The following is a 20,261-nucleotide window of genomic DNA, read 5'->3' as shown; positions in this document are numbered from 1 at the left end:
CATGATACTCGATAGTAGTTTGAAACTCATTTAAGTGTAACGGTCTAGTTTCGCTGAAGGAAATTTAATAAAAAGTAAACAGAAATTCCTAAACAAGTCTGAGAAAGGATCAAAAGAATATTTTACGAGGAAACTTACACTAATTAATTTATTCTTAAACTTCTCTGCCGAGATTTTTTAAATCTTAACGACTTCGTTATAATATTCTTAAAGTATTCTAGGAATTTTATTGGTAGCACCGTGGTTTTCTACTGAAACCAGGAGTTTAGGCGAACCAGACCTTAATTTAACACTGCTTACAAACTACCATCTTACTTTAAAAGAGGATCAAAATTTCGATAAGCCTCAAGAATAATTGGTGAAAATCTGGGATGGTACAAAAATGCTATAGGATTCCTAGAAAATAAGTGAAGAAGTAGAGATACAGGCAATATTTTTCTAATTGCAAACGCAACGACGAAAAATTTATAAATATTATGAGGTGATGTCATATGTAATTACCATAAACTACGTCCGATCTCTCTATATCTTGTTAAGTTTTATGGTGAAAATTTGTCGAATCGTCTACATAAAATGTGTGTAACTTGACCAGAGGTCGAGAAGCAGGACTTGTGGACAACTCCTTATTATTGATAAGTTTTAATCAACAATCCAGATCAGGATACAAAATCTGTTCTGAATGCAGATCTCCCTAAACTTAAATCATAAAAAGGATCTGCCAAAATCAAAATTTTGTGAGAGAATTAAAGGGGCAATACCAAACTAAAAGAAAGCTATAGGATAGAGAATTTAGTAACAAAAGCCGACCCTTACATTATACTTTTACATGGTCTTTCTTAGTAGAAGTTAGTGCCTGATAATGGAGATCAATGACCATCCTTTACCACTCAAGTTTTATCAGACAAAGTAAAGAATACGAGCTTGGTAGGTTCTAGATCAGTGGTTCTCAACTGTCCGTGGACAACTAGTGGTCCGCAGAAGACAAAAAAGGTTCGCAAAATAAAAAAAAATAAACTACACCTCTGTCTAATAAATACTACGGTTAAAGCTCGAATTAAACTTATGTCAATCTAGCGACCCGCCCCAGCTTCGCATGGGTGCAATGGTGATATTATGTATGTATTATACATATAAACCTTCCTCTTGAATCACTCTATCTATTAAAAAACCGCATTAAAATCCGTTGCGTAGTTTTAAAGATTTAAGCATACAAAGGACATAGGGACAGAGAAAGCGACTTTGTTTTATACTATGTAGTGAAGAGACTTCAATAATCCAAAGTCTACTATTTTTATGAAAAGGTTGGGAAGTTCTGGTCTAGATAAAAGTCCTTGGCGATAGCTGATGATGGTCACGTAGGCTACTGTTTAGGACATGACCGTATATCAGTTTTAGTAGTGACATTGTTAGGATATCGTCTGTCATTTAAAAAGAAACCTTGTCTTGATCAGAGTTCGATACATTTTTCTATCTCTGCTAACGGAATTTCATTGGAAATCCTATTGTATCTTTTATTATACTTATCAGGAAATTCATTCGATGACCCGAAAGTTTCGGATATTTGCTCCGGGTCATGGAGGCTTTAATTAATATTGGTTTTCATTCCAGCTTTTCTCATTTTTGGAGTACCAGTCTCCAGTTTTGGAGTGGTATTTTTTTGATAAAAACGTAATGAATTTATGTTAATCGTAGTTTCTTTTGCAGTCTTTAGCTGTAATGTATAGTAAAGTCTGTAACTAGAAGTAAAATATTTTTGATATTGACTAACTTTTTTTTTGAAGAAATATAATGCAGTGTCTTCTCCCGCCTTGGGCGAGGCGAGAGGGAATGTCAGTCTTACTGACGGAACCACCCCGTTTCTACTTCTGCTTTTCGAGCCGGAGCCCCGGTAGACTCACTAGGTAGTTCACACTAACTAGAATTATTTTTTTATAATGAAATTGACCAGTAATTTTCACTAGTTACTTCTATTAGTATATACTTATAAATTAAGACATTTGGGGAATCAACTGGCTTTTTAAGTTCCAGAATTTTTCGATCTTTTTTAAAAGGGAATGAATAGAAACCTATTAGTTATACATTGAGATAGGGCATGGCCATCGAGATTACAGATGTCTCCAGCCAGACTTATTGATTGAAACAGTAATCTCATTAGTACGAGCCGGTCTTATTCGGATCAAAATGAAACTGTGATCAAGTCTACAATTGTATTAGTAAACTAAGCGTACGTAAATGTTGAAACTAGGCATTTACTTAGTTTATTTTATTTTAATTTGAATCTTATTTTTGCCTACGACTTTATGTATCTCGTATTTTTCTGATCTCGGAAGAAGAAAAAGAGATCTTTTAAAGTGTGTTTGCTGTAGAAATACATTGTAAAAGAGATATACAGGATACAGTGTATATAGGATAGTTCATACCAAATTCATCTTAAGCGTGCTGTCCCACAAGAGATGTGATATGTAGCAATGCTATGGAGATGTTATAGCTAAGCTGTGAAGCACTTTCCTCTGATACTTTCCATATATTTCCATATATTCCAGTACTAAGCTATGTGTATTAATGAATATGATTGGTGGACGTCAAACGCATCCATAGCAACGTAACATAGCACATCTGGTGGAAAAGCATCTTCATGGAAGATGGAACAAGATGATAAAAAATGTGAACCTTGTAGAAGGTTATAACCAATAGGTAACCACAATGAAAAAAGAAATACATAGTATTTTCTCATACAAGTAAGTAAAGATTTAAAAGTCACGGACTAAGTATCTAGATACTTAATTTTCCTTCTAACCAACGCTTATTATAAAAACATAATCACGTCTTCAATTTTATTATTCCAGCATTAAATATTAATGAAGACAATTAAACAAACACCGACTTCTAAATCTTAAAATAATATCTAAGTACATAAATTTGTCGCAAAGATTAAACCTAAACTCAGTATCCAGGACATTAAGGAGTCTAGACAAGAGATAGCTCCGTCTTTAGGTACTAATATTATATTAAATGCGAAACTTTAGACGTCTGGATGTTTGTTACTATCTTTAATCACACCACAATCAAATGGTTGAAAAGATACTCTATTTGAAATTGATTAAAATCTGAAAAAGCACAATGTAATTCCCTCACAGTCTAATACCTTCGAAAGTAAGAAGATCCTAACCTTATTAGTAGATAGTTTATATGAAGGGACATGTTAATTAGGTAGATACCAAATTAAAAGTAGGTACCTTTAACCGACGAGCATGCATGAAAAGACTGATGACTGTTGATGAAGCGAAAGAGGTGTGTAAGATTCGTAGCAATTGGCGTTCGATTATCTCTGCCTACGCAAAGACATGGGATATGATGGGAGACAATGGGATGTGATGGGAGACAGGCGTGAGGTTATGCATGTTGTATGTTAATTAGGTACTATTATTATTATTTATTTATTCCTTTTCCATATAGATTAGATTATAATATACCAACCCCCACAAAACCGTTGTAATGGTTTGACTGTGGGGTCGCTGAGTCTCTATGTTAATATGTTAAACATTTCTACAAATTAAAAGTGTCTAAGTAATATAATTTTAGATTTGAGATTGTTCAATAGGTAAGGTATTATCTTGTTTAGTGTCCTGTCACCATAGTAATTGGTGACTCTGGGTACATTGAATCTACCAGCAACCATACTAATTAGATTGGAGAAAAGTAGAAAACTTAACTATAAATAGTGAAAGGTCTTTAGGATTCTTCAAAAATCTCTATCCGAATGAATACACAGACAACGCCTAACTAGACAAGACTCAATATATTCTAATCTCCGTCTTATTGAATAGGTCGTGACGTTAAAATAATTGCACGTCACAGTTTCGGCTATCGGTTGAAGACGCGATCGATTTCTCGTCGAAACGCGCCGGTATTCGTCTTTTTCGTCCTTTTCGGGATCAGTAGTTCGGATCCGTACAATAGCGGATCCAATATGTATTGGAACATAGTTGGAAATACGTGTAGCTCTCATTTTCTACATCTGTATTGTATTGTTAATATTCAATGTTCGTTTTTTAAGGAGAGCTGGTTCTTGGATTTGCGGTTTTGATATGTTTGATGTTCATTTCTGATTCGGGTTTGTATTGTGTTTGAGATGATTAAATGGGCTAATGTTGTTAAGAGTTTTTATTACACAGTAAGAACTCTTTATTAAGGTTGGGTTTGAGATTTTTATTTTTAAATGCCGTATTCAGACCTGGTTAATAGCCTAGCCCTTAGTACTTCTTTTTACCTAGAGCTGCGGACTGCCTAGCGGGTTTACCGGGGTTCCGGCTCAAAGAGCAAGAGTAGGAACGGGGTGGTTTTTAGTCAGTAAGAGTCTGACACTGCGACAAGACGGGAGAAGTCATTAGTTAATTTTACCCCCTTTTAAAAATGCACTTGTTTTCACAACAAAATCATAACTAAGAAATAGTTTAAGTAGTTGAAATCATTAAATGTCTCTAAGTACGCCAGATAGACTTATTAAGTTACTAGTTATATTCATTTCTAGTTTTACTTTAATTCATTCTCTTAATGATGTACTTTTACAATAAGATAACCAATACATTTCTGTCTACCCTGTAGAGAAAACAGTCGAGGTATTGTGTCTGTTATCTTTGTTTCAGTGTCGGTTGTAAAAAAATCGTAAACTCCTGCTTGACACACCGCCAACCACCAAGCGACCCTTTTTACTGCCCGATAGCTACCCATCCCGGTTTGATCGATCGCATGCAAGCCACAACTTGGTTACCAGAAAACAAACTCTATCATTAATAAACCATCGTTCCCAAGAAATAAATCTACTTCAACCATTTTGTTACATCACTTTTTACGTAAAAAATTCAAAAAAGCGAGGAAAAAATTGTCCTGATTCCTATTGCGAAGTTGTATTTTAAAAGAAATATGAGTTTGAATATTAAAAAATATGGTGGATTTTTCAAACATCGCCAGCCCACTAACCCAGTTTCCTTGTATCTTGCGTGGGAAGATAACAGCTGACAGAATTTATCATAATATTCTCAAATTAACGAATAATAGATCATTTTTGTCTTCATTTGCTGCCAATATTTTTATATGGGTATTAGAAAATGGTATAAAAGAAATGTTCTATTGGTTTACCGTTATTAAATGAATGAAATTGGAATATATTTAAATTATATTAGTAAAGCAATATTCCTTTTTGAATGGAGTGTACATTTGATGGCCCTATTCAACAATTTATTGGCTAAATTATGTCAGAACCTCTACAATTTATATTTTTTTTCTAAACACTTTGTTTGAATTCTCCATTTAATAGTAAAAGTATATGTATGTTAATAACACAAATAACCTGAGATACCAGCTCTACAGTCGATAGTGTGTCGCCGACTGCTGCTCATGAATATAAGCCTCTATCATAACTTGAAACTAGTCGAGTTCTTCGTCAAACATTTGAGTAACCACCATACTAAGTATCATTTAATGCTTACTTCATCCAGTCCTTAGCAATTGTTTTGAGACCCAAATATTTACTAAGGAAAAGTTTAAGTTATCATCAAATGTCTCTGAATGCATCAGTAAGCCGATAACACAATAATTAAGAACTGAAAATGTTTGGTAACAGATTAAAGATCCACACTATACACATTAACACACATTAAACAACCAGTAAGAAGTAACAAACCTATCGTTTATGTTGATGGGGCAATCTAAAATTACGCATATATCCTTCAGCGGTACTAATATTGGATTTTATCCCGGAAAACATTAATTCCTAATACCATTAAACATTTGTATCATAACAATGTATGCTCTTCCGGCGATACACAACTTTATGACGGCTTTAAACAAACAATTCCTTATAATCCATTTCGCGTTCAGTAGGGTGTCCCAAAAAATAAATGTCGTTATTTTTGAACGCATACCCTCTAATTATAATAGTGTCAACATACACGTATATAAAGTTTCATTTACCTAGAAGCACAGTAACCCGTGCCGACTTGCCTTGATACATGTCAGTACTTGCATATTTTGACGCGTCGGAGTTATCGTATCGCAGTGCTTGTTATTACTTGTTTATTTATTAGTGATCATATTGTTTACGTTTAGTTAAGATGTCAGGGGTATTACCCACTTCTAAAAAGTACATATTCTTCATAGTTTATGTAAAACATCAAAAAAATGTGAACAAAACCCAAGACTTATTTAAACGGCGTCGTCAAGTTTATTTCTAATTTGGACAATTTATTCGACATTGCATATCAGATTCGATGCTCAATAAAGATAGATGAAGATAGGATCTTCTTGCAGCCTCAGAAAGAGTCTGGCAAGCCTGGTCAATTAGCTGGAGTGGACAAAAACCGGAGCCTCGGTAAACTCGCTAGGTAGGCCGCAGCTCCGGATCAGGTAAAAGCCCTACTGGGCCCATCTATGGTGGTTTAATGGCTCTTTGTACCGCTACGGGTCTGGTTCTGGTCGGGCGACGAGCAACCTTTTGCTCGTCGTCCGCAGAACCGCACTTAAACGGTGGCCAGAGATCGTTGCGCGAGCCCTGACGCCCGGAGTGCCTCTTGCGACGGCTGGGTCTTGTATCGTTTCCTTACGCGTTTTACTTCTTCCTTAGCTAGCATGACTGCTTCGCAGAAGGAGGTGATCGCTTTCCAGTCTCCCTCGCTCCACACCATGGATTGAACCAATGTCGAACACGAGAGGTCGCCGTCGCCGAGCACATCCCTGAGGACTCGACGGTGCTCAGCCCATACAGGCCATACGGCCACCTGTACACCAATATAACGTGTCCTCCAGACGGTCACTATTAGGCACTTGGACTCAACATTGACGATTATTCCATATGTAACTCCTCCAAAAGCAAGGCCTTGTTCGATGATTTTAAAATTGATGACAGTTTCCTACACTAGGTCCTATTAATGGTCAAAGAATGTTATTTTTCTACAAGTAAAGGCTCCAATGTTAATACTGAAAGCCGTTAATGATACAAACAATGAAGGAGCAGTGAAATTAATGCAATATTTCAACGAAAAAAATCACACTTGAAAAGGAACAAAAACAGTTGTTACTACATTGCGCACAGGAACACAGACTGAAATACCCTGACTGTAGAAGAATGCCATTAAAGAGGAAATTTTATATATAATATTATTTTAATAATAAATAAGTATTTATAATACTAAAAATATTAATTTATAACATTAAAGCTAACTTTAAGTGATTTTCCTTACAATCTCCATACATTTTTTTTCTTAAAACTTTGACATCAAGTCGGCACGGGTTCCCGCTATCCGATACCAATGATATTTTTTATTTTAGTTATTATAGTCAAATAGAAAAAATTTAGAGGGTATGCATACTTAAAATCGAAAAATAAATTTTCTCCCTTGTTGGCTGGGACACCCTAGCGTTCAGTCTACAATTTATTATAATTACTCCCATAAAGTTGTTTTAGAACTACACCGGTATGTATGAAGAATTTTTTATGTAAACACTGTTCTTTCTGGGCGTGTGTATGTCTGTTTGTGTGATGTGAAAGGTCTTTGTGTTGTGTTGCTCATTTCATTTTTGTGATGTGATGAGATCAAAGTCTGTTGGGTCCTTTTTAATCTGTGTTCGTTAGTGCAGACTGCATCCTTGGTTTTGGGCGCGTGAGTAAAGGGATATGATGAAGATACGTGTTTGTGTATTAATAGAATGGTGGTAAACGTTCATGGATTGCGTGAATTTGTATGAATGAAGTGGCTATTACTTATGAAGCTATAAATCTTTACTTTCCAAATTATAATATTTATTGGTTTTTTCTGACGTACTTATTTAATGGTTAGTTTGGTTTGATTCTTGGGTCGGGCAAACAATTACGAGGTCCTTTTTTGGATTTTCGAAAATTTCTTTGTAGTAGCACGTAGTCTGCAATTATACCCAGTATACACAAATGGTAAAATGTGGTAAATATGAAAATAGTAATACCATTGCACAGTGGCATATAATAATATACACATCTGCCTACCCATTCGGGGATAAAACGCTTAACGATAAAATACGACCTTTGCAAATTATGACTTCATTATTCACTACTGCAATTTCCTAACCACTAATTAGTCTACCACCAAAATTGTAATTACCAAAAGACTTTAACAGCCCTATATAATAATCTGTATGAATATTATAACAGCTAAGAATACAAGATCGTTGAAGGAATGAGAACCTTATCCTATTACAAAGGCGATATGAAATTTCTAGTTTCATTTAGGCGTCCCACGAAGCCTGATGGCTGTGCCTTATAATCTGATTATGTTATTAGTTCGGAGAAATCCTGCTTAACGTCGTCGGCAGGCGATTTCTTACCTTCGGGTATACTGAGTTACAATATTAATTTGTAATGAAGATAATTGTTCATTGTTTGTGATAGACGTTTTCATGCTTTGTTCGTTTATGTTTGGTGTGAGTAATTAATATGTTTTTTTTTTTATATGAGAGCAGCTTAGTTTCTCGTTTATACCCTTGTTGTGAATTAGGCTTCATTGTAGGCTCGGAGCTGCGGATTACCTAGCGGGTTACCGGGGCTCCAGCTCGAAAAGCAGGAGTAGGAACGGGGTGGTTTTTAGTCAATAAGAGTCTGACACTCCGTCTTGAATCGCCCAAGGCGAGAGAAGTCATTGGATGATTTTCTCCCATTAAAAAAAGATTTTTTCAACAACAGTTTTTCAAATCAAACCAGTAGTTTCCGATATTAGCGCGTTCAAATAAACAAAACTCTTCAGCTTTATATAATAAGTTTAAGATGTGTAGCAATAGGTTCATTCACCAATACTATACTAACTAGAGAAACATGATTATTACACTTAGCCCACAGCTCTGGAAAATCTATGACCCGAGAGAGAGTGTCATCATTAACTTTCAATGTGAAAAGCGAGATGAAAATTATGTTCTTTCTGCTTATTCCTTCTAGGTACAATATTCGTGATAGTATCTAGAGTTACTAACACGCTACGGAAACCAGTAAATCAATTAGCTAGAGTTAGGAAGATGTAGGATGTGTTCAATTGTCCATTCTTTAATTAAGCGATACACTTTAATTAATATGTGTGGGAAGAAACGGTTTAGTTCTATTTCAAGGTGGTTGGAGCCTTTTATGGAGTATTTCTGTTTTATTTTTAGCTATAGATATTTAAAGACTTGCCCTTTTTTCGTGCTCCGCTGTTTTGAGTCGGTTGATTTTTGCGTAAGCCCCGGTCTTCGCATGAAACTAGTCGAGTACGCTCGAAATAGTTACCTTAGTTTAGTACGTTAGTTAGTATGTATGTACATATGTGTAGATCTGTACAAATGTGTAGGTATCTATGTATAGCAATATTAACAGAAAACAGGTGAAACAAAGTGGGTGTTACATTTATAATTGTGTGCTTATGTAAAATTGTATGTGCAATTGTACATTAAGTATAGATTTTTATTGTTTCAGTTTCAATGTATTTAATTAAGACTAAAATATTACACTGCTGTCTTACTAACGTAAGATCTAGGAGGCATGTGAAATTATTATTCTCGTAGATTTTTCAACATATCCGATTGCTTTAGTGTTGTGTTTTGAAAACATATCAATGTTAAAATAAAAAAACACGCATAGTTTTACTGCTTGATTTGAATGTATTGACGTTAAAGTGATGTAAAATACTTCACATTGTGTATGTATTACATTGAAATGCTAGAATAAATGGACAGTGAAAATGGACAGAATGTAGACAAATTATTGATTAAATTAATTGCTGAAAATCCTGTTTATTTATGAAGGAAGTAATTAACTATTTCTTATGCAATTTAGAACTGTAGTAAAATGCATAATAGATGGTGGATATGTAGGTAGTATTTATGCTATTGCAATTTGTGTATTTTTATTTTCGATTTTGAAATTTTCTAACGCAGTGTTTTGGGAGTTCAGCCCGATCTCACCCGAGTTCACCTAGACTGACTCACTGTGTTAGGTATTACAGGTATTTTCTCATGCGGTTTCGAGCACTTGTAATTAGTGTTTTATTTATAACAAATGAAACAGAAGATTGAGAGAATGAAATACTAAATTTAGTATTACTTATTGATGAACAGCATTCCGCGACAATTGCCGCGTCGTGTGTCGCTCATGAATATGAGTCTCTAACACGACTTGAAACTAGTCGAGTTTCTCGTCGTGAGTACGTGAGTAAGCCCATAATTTTATTAAAAACATAATCATTAATTTAGTATGTCTCTCGAATGTTATAATTAATTACTTATTTGATGTCAGAATTCCATTACGTACGTGCATTCTTCACCGTATTTACGGATTACCGCCCCTTGGATTACATAGTGCTACATAATGTAGGCACAGTCACGAGACCTCAGCGGAACCGCGCCGTGGATTAAACAGACCGCAATCTGAAATAAGTCTTTTAATACATTATTTATTGAAGCTGTCATCTAACTTTCATAAATATGAGTACTCGTAGATTGCCGAGCATTATTAGGTTTCATATTTGTTTCCCGGTTTGCTCGTCTAGCTGGGTTGGGCATAGTCTTATGGACATACTTAATTCCTTAATGATGACCTAGAAGTGGAAGGTGTCTTGTAATGAGGTCCTATTATTTTATGGTATAAGCCGGTAAACGAGCTGACGGATCACCTGATGGTAAGAAATTGCCGCCGCCCATGGACATCCGAAACACCAGAGGTTTTACAAGTCCTATGCAACTATGCTGTATCTTTTGGAGGTTAGGAATTTAAGGGTTGTTGGGGAATTGGGGATTGGGAAGATTGGGAAAGGGGGTAATTGGGCCTCCGGTAACCTTACATACACAACGCAAGCGTTGTTTCATGTCGGTTTTCTGTGAGGCCATGGTATCACTCCGGTCTTGCCGGCCCATTCGTGCTGAAGCATGACTCTCCCACACTTTAAATTTTAATAGAAATTATAACATGGTGATCCTCGGTCTTTCATGGTATAGTTGTATAAGTGTACATCTCCCTACGTATTACCTATTGGGGGATTAAAAGACATGCCTTTACGTTAAGTTATCAAGTTTCCAGAACATTCCCACTGCATTTGAATGCCCCTAAATCAAGTCTAAGTCTACGAATCTATTCTGATACTTTTTCTCTTGCCACTAGAGTGCATTTTCCGTTTAACGACTTAATAAATTTTCTAATAAAGATTTTTGTAAACAAATCATTTTAGTGCGCGGTTACTGAGCTGAAAGATCGATAAAATTTTCGATGGCTGTTTTATATGCTTGTCTCATAAAACGAGTGTTCACATTTACACATCTCTTTCTTAGTTTTGTAATGTGTCTATAAATCGATAAATGTACTGAGTCATAATATTTATAACTAGTTTCTGTCAGCGGCTTTGTCCGCGTGTTCATGGTTCCTGTTCATCCATGTTAAATTTCATCTAGATCCCTTCAGCCGTTTGGCTGTGATTGAGTAACAAACAAACACAAATTTTAGTTTATAATATTATTAGTAAGATTGATAATGATTTATTATGATGATTAAATGATTAGGCTTTGTCTTTGTCCGTTATTTGATTTGTTTGTTGAATTTGTGATTAAATTTGGTTAATAAACCATTTTAGACCAACTACTATCCATAAGTAGCCATAGCCAGGGACTAAATACCCAAGTTTATTTTCTGAATAACCTTAAATAACTCTAGATCTTCATTTGTGTCATGTCCAGTTTCCCCCAACAAATCAAAGTACCATAAAACTTGTTAGTCTTCTACCGACCCTATGATCACTTTTTCTTTTATTTACACCATAAATACTTATTAACGACTTTGAAAACTTTATCTGGAGTCGTGAAAACTAATGGTTACCATCAGAAATTGTTTTATGTGACAGCATAATAAAAAGTAAGTAATAGTTAGATAAATAAGTTTTTGTGTCTTGTTGATCGAGTGGTCGCAAGTGCGATTGCCGGGTAATGGGTCTCTGGTATCGATTCTCGGGTCGGGCAAAGTGCTGCTGAGGTTTTTTCGGCTTTTCGACAATTTCTCAGTAGTAAGCACGGAGTGACTGAAATTGTGGCCAGTATCTGGAATTGTGCTCAGTATAAATGGCAATAGGCTCTATAGGTGAAAAGTGGGTGTAGATTGTTCAGTGGTATTACGTGCCGTAATGTGCACCTCTGTCTACCCCTTTGGGGATAAAAAGGCGTGCCGTAACGTATAAGTTCTAGTGTTCCTATTGATATAAAACTGCTGGTAAGTCCACTAAGTTGGGAATGACAGAATGAGTGACGTGGACGTAGGTCTCGTCTTCAGAAACTATTAAGTAGTGTGCGTGGGTTCTTTACTGAGATAAAGTTGAGTTACAAGTTTTTGCGAAAGTAAAATGTAGGTAAGGGCTTACCTAGTTCTTTTATATTGAGTTGGTACCTATACAAGGTATAACGTCAAACGGTTACAAACTATGTGATCTTTTTTTATTTTTTTATACTGCATCTATAATAGATAAGGTTTTCTTTAAAGGGGTAAATCATCCAATGACTTCTCCCACCTTAGGCGAAGCACGAGGGAGTATCAGACTCTTACTGACTAAAAACCAAAAGCTCTTCAAGCCAGATCCCTGGTAAGCCGCTAGGTAGTCCGCCGCTCCGGGTCGGGAATCAGCCCTACTGGGCCCTGGGCCTCATCTATGGTGGTCCGATGGCTCTTTGAGAAGTGCGCGGAACGATCTAGATAAGCTGGATTTCCAACTAAAAATATTATTTTTCATTTGAAATCTCAAATTGATAAATCGTAATAAACTTCTATTGACGAGTGAATGAAACACAGGCGACCGCTAGTTTCCAATAAACTAACAAATACAAATAATGAAAATATGTTCACAGCATATTGAGCTTGTCATCCCTTCAGCACCACTTACAAAATCAATTTCATTCGCTCCGTACCTATAGAGGGCGCCGCTGTTCGAGAATTCAATAGACATTCAAGCATTCCGGGATCTTCCTGTTATTGAGACTGTTTTGTAGATCACGATACGATTGCGACACGATATTTGATATTTGTGTTACTACTGTAACACTTAGGTACTTGTGGATATGTATTTTCTTAGTCCTACTGTGTACTAAGAGACTAGTTTTCAGTCTAGAGTAATACTGTGAGGGTAAAATGTGTAGAAGGATACGTAACATAGACTGCCTCTTTGGTTATACACGGGTAACAGAGTTAAAATAAGATTACTTGGCAATCATTGAATTTAACACCAGTTTTTTTATTTATTTTTTTATTTAAAACGTTGCCCCACATTAGGATTTTCTCCTGTGTCGTGGGTGCGTTCACAAACATACAATTTCACATGCACATGATACCCAGACCCGAAACAACAATCTGTGGATCACACAAAGAGTTGTTCCGTGCGGGAATCGAACCCGCGACACGTTGCACGGCAGCCAGTTGCCCAGCTACCGCGCCAACCGTGCAGTCAAAAGAGTTAATAAAAAAAAATAGTACCAGTAAAAGTACTATTTTTATTCATACTCTTTCTATTAAAAGAAGAGAATTAGCATGGCCTACCAAGGATGATAACCGGAGGCCCAATCCCTCAAAAGGCCGGCAACGCACTTGTAACTCTTCTGAAATAATCTTGGAAAGTACATATAACTCGGAAAATGTCATATAGGTACCTGCCATCGGTAGGTTTCATGCATGAGAAGCGGGCGTCTTAAGCCTCCGGGCCATACGACATTGAGGTATGTAAGATTCGTAGCAATTGGCGTTCCATAGTCTCTGCCTACCATTGGAAACAGGCGTGAGGTTATGTATTATATTGGTTATGTATGTAAAAGACCTCTGTCCATTTCTAGTCTAAGAATAACAATCACAACATTACCTATAATGTGATATTGATTGATATTTTCAATAATATATCGTCTTATCGAGCGTGTGTCGTGGGTGAACACACATCTGTTTGGTGAAGACGTCCGATTCCAAATTACATTTACGATGGAATTAAGTTAGTATACTTATATATGTGGGCCTATGTGTGTGTCCATTAGATGATATATGTAGCCTACATACTACTGTATTAAATAGAGGAGAGTGAAATTGTATTTTTGTTTTCTTCTCTTACAGATTGAGCAATGAAATGTGTTAAAACCTTTTTACTTTTAATAGTAAAGACTATGGAAGTATGCCTCTCTCTCTCTTTTGTATCCTATTTACAAAAATAAATTCATTTTATTTAATTTCATAATAATAATTGTAAGCTTGATCCGCAAATGAAAGCCTTTGATTTAATTATTATAAGTGGTATTATATCCTACTGGCATTTTGTTATCATTGAAAAAAGCGATAATTATAATTAAAAATAAAATCCAAAAGTTAAACACACAGAAGCCCGGAACCAAGTCTTCACAAAACAGTCTATAGTCTATAACGCTAATTATTATAAATGTTTGTTTGTACATTTGTAGTTTGTTGGTTGAAACTACTGAACTATTGAGAGTAGTGACAGGGTATGAAGTGACTTGGTTGATAGAATACTTTCTATCCCTCGGAAACGAGGGTGAAGCCACTAGTAGAAACTAGTTCCTAAAATTATTATAAATACGAAAGTGTTTGTTAATCTTTTTGTCACGAAAGAGCATTTTCATGCTTTAGTTTGTGTCTGGATTTAGTTAAGAGGTTCAAGATATAAACTTATTTTCTCATTAACTAAAAATGACAGTTTACTAACGTATATTAATGGAGAAAACCTCTACTAGTTTCGAGTCACAGAGGGGCTCTTCATCATGAGCAGCTTGCGCAGACACGGCGAGGTCACACAGCCTAGGTCCGTAGTCTCCATTAATTTACGTGAGTAAACCGTGATTTTTAGTTAATTCTTATCTCATGTCTACGTAGTAAGTGCTAGCTAAATATAAGTCACGTAGCTACAACTGTAAACTGAAATAAACCAGTTTTAATTATACTAGTAGTTAAATGAGTCCCAACTTGAGTAGTACCCTTGTGAATCTCCACATATGTCGACTTAGTATGAATAATTACGTATGTAGGTTTGTGTGTCTAATAACTTTGACCTACAAAGCCTTGTTATGTTCATTTAAACTTTCATTTCTAACTTGAAATGTGTCACTTATAGTTATTTGTTTAAGTAGTGTTATTTTTGTGTTACGTTAAAGTTTTAGATTTGACTAGCTGTTGTTCGCGACTTTGTCCGTATAAATAATAACTTCTGACAACTATACTTACTTTGATTGTATTTCTAAAACGAAATTATTAAAAGTAGCCTAAGTTACTCCTAATCAGCTACGTATCAATATAAGTTCCGTCAAAAGCAGTCCAGCTATTTCAGAGATAAGTCGGAACAAACAGACAAAAAATTAAAAACCTGTGATTTTGGTGTACGTTTTTGTTCACAAATTCATAATTTTGTATGTATATTCATTTATATATGTAGAAGTTGACTTAAAAACTTATGGGATTTGACGCCGTTAAACGAAGATTCTGATCTACCAGTCGTACTTCTAACCATTCAACAACGAACTCAAAACGAAACATTTCATCCCAAGAAATACTCATTTCTCCAATTCTAAATAGACGTTTTTTTTTGATTCCGAGAAAATCTACTTACTCTTGATGTCAACGAGCGATTTTCTGTTTCTCAAATTATTTTCGTACAAACAATCCTCCACCCTTGACCTCATTGGAGTGAGGACCGACAGCATAATAGGTACTGGTACACAATTACGGGCTCATTATAATTATTTTCGGACCTCCAGGCCCGGTCACACAATACGCCCTTGTCCCAAAATTATCCTCTGCCAATTATTGTCTTGCTAGGTTTTGCCTGTGACGTTGTTTGCGTCTAATAAACTGATAGTTTTTTCTGCTGGTCAATGAAGTGAGAATTTTGGGAGACACTTTCGAATATAACACGATAAAATAATAATATTCACACACCTTAATATACACTTCCAAATGACAAGTGAGTAACGTAATTAATTTGATTAACTTGTATAGACTCTCTGTCAAAACAGAGATCGATCTACAGATTTTGGATTAATACTAAACCTATAGCCAAATGCCACTTTAGCGCTTGTCTACCTTCGACTCCGCGGACAACGTAACAGGTTACCGTGGCTCCGGCTCAAAGCAGAAAAAGAAATGGGGTGGTTTTAGTCAGTAGAAGTCTGACACTCCCTCTCGCCGCCTAAAGCGCAAAGCAGGAGAAATTTTAGGATGACAAAAAACGCCTATTGAAAACTACATATAAGTAAAACCGTTCAGTCATTTCTAGGTTTATCACAAACAAACAGACAGACATACCAAAAGACTGTTTTGTAACACGTATAAGAACATTATTAAACACGAGTACGTAATCTGTTAATTAACTATCCTCCCCCATACATACATACATACATACACACAAATATAGGTACGTGGGCGGTATGTATTTATGTAACAATGAAGGGTACACAGTTTAATGTATCCACGCTTCATTCACCGTATTTCAGATGTCCTTGGTTCTTCTTTATCTCAAATTTTACTAAGAGTCTTCAACGGAATATATTTTCTAACAATAACTAAATCCAGATACCTAAAAAGTGGGTTTATGTTCTATTAATATCTTTCTTTTTTTGTTGTTTATTTAGCGGTTCTTCTCTTTTATTTTTTAGGCTAAAATATTCGTTTGCTTGAATAATGAAGTGAATAATGTAGTTGGTATGCATAATGCGAATTGGCAAGTCTGGAGTTATGTCGGGTTTAGGGTAATATTTTAGACCTTCATGAAAGGTGATTTTTATGGTAGAAGCCGGTAAACGAGCCGAATTATCGCCTTATAGTAAGCAATCGCCGTTGCCCATGGACACCCGAAACACCAGAGGCGTTACAAGTGCGATGCCTTTTGGTGGTTGGGAATTTAAGGGTTGTTGGAGAATCGGGGATTGGGAAGGGAGTAATTGGGCCTCCGGTAGCCTCACACACACAACGAAACACAACGCAAGCGTTGTTTCACGTCGGTTTTCTATGAGACCGTGATATCACTCCGGTCGAGCCGAAGCATGGCTCTCCCACACTTATGCAGATATCCAAAAGTCTGTAGTATTATGAAATTAGTTTATTTAATCTTCCTGGCCTTTTCCCTACTAGTTTTGGTGTCAGCCCTGACTTAATCAGATTTGGTAAAATGTCAGGAGATACATCATAAAGTTAGATTAACTTACTAAAGGTTATGTTTTCCTTCACCCACTATTCCTACAATATTCTCCTCGTTTTCATCACACCCAAACCTAACCTACCAAGTAACCTTTCAACCAATAAGTACCAATTTCGCATAACTTAATTTCTATAGTCTGAACTATAAAGCTATAGGCCTGAATTGTTAATTTACATGCAATAAATAACCTTAATGTCAACTAGACGTGTCCTTTTCAATATGGCTAGCTGTAGCCAGGCTGGATGTCCTTGAAACGTCGAAGATGTCTCAAGGTCAATCTGATCTGGTGCTGGAAGGTCACTTGCCGTGGGGTGTCTGTCGAGTTACATTAATATGTATATTGCTACGGATATTGCTGGGGTGATTGTGTCGTTCGTTGTAACTATGTGTGGCTGATGAGGTTCTTGTTTTCGGTAGGTAAAACCACATACTGAAAAGGGTGTTTCTTTTCAGTATGTTTCAGTAATACGGCAGTGACGGCACTCACTCTTCTACGAATGTCGTAGAGACTACACATTTTTAAGAAGCCAGATGAACAGTGCTCTTGTTATAAACTTGAAATTTTTAAAATGCACGTGGGTAACGTACGTTTCGAGCCGGAGCCTCGGTAACCCGCTAGGCAATCCGCAGCTCCGGGAAACATTTTATGCACTCAAGATATATCATCTAGTAACTTGGACAGTAACATGGAGCCGTCCTAATACTAATAATAATTACAAATAGCACTTTTGCATTCTATCACGTATATGTAGTAGTGATATTATTAAAAAACTCAGGAAGTTACACACACACAGCACATATTCCTAGATTATTTTTCTCATCATATTTTCCTTTTCGTTTTTCATGGAGCGTATTTTCTTAAAAAACAAAAGCGCATCATTTTTCTAAGAACCAATATATTGACTGTTGATCGATTCTCTGTTAATATTGGCTCCCACTAGTAATGACTCAAATGACTGTTGGCTAATGACGCGACCAATGATTTATGACACATTACCATTCGTTTCTTGATTGAAATATCAATTGACGACTCACATCAAAGCTTGGGAACGCACTGGAGAATCCCACGCGAAACATTGTTTTAGTGACGCTCATCTCGTTAATGACGTCATCATTTTCGACTAGTTCTTCTGTTTTTATAGTGTACTTTATTTTGTAGTTTAGTTTGAAGTTAAATAGCATAAAGTATATAGGTAGATTTAGGTTAACACCACGTCAAAAATTGATGACACGATGAAAAAATATTTTTCGGCGAACCGACGAAAACAAACTAATAATGATTACCTATGTGTCTTCTGTATTAGCTATTATGTGTTATGCTAGACCATAATCTTACTCTGTTCCAAATTTCATCCCGATCCCTTAAGCTGTTTTGACGTGAAGGAGTACCAATAAACAAACATACAAACTTTAATAATATAAGCTCGAAATCAATTTATATACTTGCTTTTCATCATCATCACATCACACACACATCAACAGCCTGTAAGTAGCCACCGTTGCTCAAAGGCTGTGCTCTTCTCGCACGGAGAAGGTTTGAGCATTAATCACCACGCTTGCTCTATGCGGGTTCGCGATTTTACCATCATAACTCACTGTAAAGAAGTTTTTTTCCCAATCACATAAGAGTACATTGGGCTAGATATTAGTTTTATATATCAAGTGATATAGATCTTCATAGACTCAGGCTGACGGTTTTATGTTCTCTGAGACGGCTGTGAAATACTACCGCTCTGCTGCTAATCATTGGATAGGAAGAAAATATTTCTTTTGGTGTCAATTTTCGTTTTATAGTTAGAAGTGCTTAGAAATTTGTCCGCGTAAAAAATTTGGACAATATAATATTGTACTGTATTATATAATTATGTACCTTTTACACAGATCTTCACACCATTTTTTATCATTACCCCACACTAGGTTTATTTCTGTCCTCTTGCTACTTGATCAGGAATTTGAGTACAAAACGTCACTAACACCAAAAATTACTAGACTAGGTACTAAAAAATAATAAACGGATCTGTGCCCTTAGTACGAGTTAGCTTTACGTTGAACGAAAACGCTTCGACGCTCTGATTGGTTGGTTCATTCGTACCGGCCAATTAGAGCGCCGAAGCGTTTCCGCTGCATAGAACGCGCTCACGTTTCGATTTGTTAAACGTAAAGCAACCTCGTACTAAGTGTACTGAAAAAGACGTCAAACAAAAAATTGTTATTCAAAAATAGTATTTGCTAGAAAATCCCCAAAGCAATTCTTTCTGGACAATACAGAAGCGTGTTTCATTTGTTTTTATTTTGATGACGATCCTGTTTTAATTGAACTAGTTTGGGTATTGCCTTTTGAAATTACATATTGTTTCTAAAATTGTATCGGTTTACTGTACCTATTGATATTTGTTAAAGGAAGGTAAAGCTTAATAAATACTAGCTACTTCCACATGATTCACTCGTTCTGCTCGGCTCCATTTGATCGTAGCTTAATGTTTTATAGCCTATAACCTTCCTCGATTAATGGACTATCCAACATAAAATACAATACAGATATAGAATTTCCGTATACTGGTCCGTTGGACCAAGTAGTTGACCACGGAGATTAGCGTGCTCAAGGAATCAATCAAACAAAATTAATTGAAATTCCAAAGAACGGAGTCTGCAAATTGTGCCCAATGGTAGATTAACCCCCTATTGGTACCTGGGTGAAACTTTAATATTAAGTTGATTGATTATTTTCTCAATATTCTCTTCGAAGGAATAACCGATCTAATTCATTAGCACACTCAACGACGAATATGAGCTGCGGACAAAGTAAAAGGTTACCGGGTTTCCGGCTCAAAGCAGAAGAAGGAACTGGTTTTTAGTCAGTAACAGTCCGACACTCCCTTCCGCCTCATCCAAGGCGGGAGACGGCATTGGATGATTTAAAAAAAAAAGGTTTATTTCTTTCGCATTGAAGTTGTTTTGGCAGCATCTATTATAACAGATATTATAATAAAGTACCTATACATTTTAAACTGAGTTACTTCGCTCAACTCATGCTGAGCAGCCCACTCAAGATTTCTA

The 20,261-nt window shown here is 36.0% G+C and overlaps 1 protein-coding gene across 2 annotated transcripts in view; it reads left to right on the top strand.

Moving 5' to 3' along the window:
- LOC118262632 (uncharacterized) overlaps window positions 1–20,261 on the top strand; it is a 110,473-nt gene that overhangs the window by 386 nt on the left and 89,826 nt on the right. The window lies entirely within an intron of this gene.

This window comes from Spodoptera frugiperda, chromosome 12 (assembly GCF_023101765.2).
Source record: "Spodoptera frugiperda isolate SF20-4 chromosome 12, AGI-APGP_CSIRO_Sfru_2.0, whole genome shotgun sequence".
NCBI classification, from domain to species: domain Eukaryota; kingdom Metazoa; phylum Arthropoda; class Insecta; order Lepidoptera; family Noctuidae; genus Spodoptera; species Spodoptera frugiperda.
This window is presented reverse-complemented; position numbering and strand designations above follow the sequence as displayed.